The 954-nt window shown below is 53.2% G+C and overlaps 1 protein-coding gene across 3 annotated transcripts in view; it reads right to left on the bottom strand.

Moving 5' to 3' along the window:
* The window catches only part of Dnah10 (dynein axonemal heavy chain 10), a 119,316-nt gene that overhangs the window by 59,613 nt on the left and 58,749 nt on the right, over positions 1-954 (bottom strand). The window lies entirely within an intron of this gene.

Raw genomic sequence — 954 nt, 5'->3', positions numbered from 1 at the left:
TTTTTTTTTTTTTTTAAAGAACATGCAATTGCAGAAAATGGTTGGATGGCTCAGTGGTGGAGCACATACATTGGCTGAATGAGGCACCGGGCTCCATCTTCAGCATTGCAGAGAGAGACAGAGATAAAGATAGAGAGACATAAAGAGAGACAGAGAGGGAGAGAGAGAAGGAGAGGGAGAAGGAGAAGGAGGAGGAGGGGAGGGAGAGGGAGAGGGAGAGGGAGATGGGGAGGGAAAGGGAGAGGGAGAGGAAGGAGGGAGAGGGAGGGAGGGAGGGAGGGAGAGAGAGAGAGAGAGAGAGAGAGAGAGAGAGAGAGAGAGAGAGAGAGAGAGAGAAAGAATGTGAGTGTGTAGGTGAATCCACCCATGGGCATATGTGCATACAGGGGCCAGTGGCAGAACTGAGTGTCTTCCTTTATCACCCTTCACCATGTTGCCTTGACACGGGACCCCTCACTATTCTGGCTGGTCTCCTCCCTCCAGTGCTGTGGTTACAGCTGTGTGCAGCCATGTCCAGCTGTTTACACGGCTGCTGGAAGTTCAAACCCAGCTCTTCATGATGGCAGAGCAAGCCCCTTCCAACCAGTGAGCCACCTACCTCCTCAGTCCATACCTTTGAGAGAGGCGTCTCGCTGAACCTGGAGTTAAGGAGAGTCCCAGGGACCTGCCTGTTTTCACCTCCAGTGCTACGATTGCTGGTGTGCACAACCAACCACACCTGGCTTTAATGTGGGTCTGAGGATTTGAACTTGGGTCCTTGAGCTTATGACACAGGCACTTTGCTGGCCAAGCCATCTCCCTACCCATGTGGTGTGCCTTTTAAAGGCTGACGTGAGAGGGTATCTTAGTGTCAAAGGGATTGGTTTGTGCTCTGTGGTGACCGTCACTCCCGCTCCCACTCCTTCTCCCTCTCCCTCTCCCTCTCCCTCTCCCTCCTCTCCCTCTCCCTCCTCT

Source organism: Mastomys coucha, unplaced genomic scaffold (assembly GCF_008632895.1).
Source record: "Mastomys coucha isolate ucsf_1 unplaced genomic scaffold, UCSF_Mcou_1 pScaffold22, whole genome shotgun sequence".
Classification (NCBI taxonomy): Eukaryota; Metazoa; Chordata; class Mammalia; order Rodentia; family Muridae; genus Mastomys; species Mastomys coucha.
The sequence above is the reverse complement of the archived record's forward strand: the minus strand, read 5'-3'. Positions and strand labels throughout refer to the sequence as shown.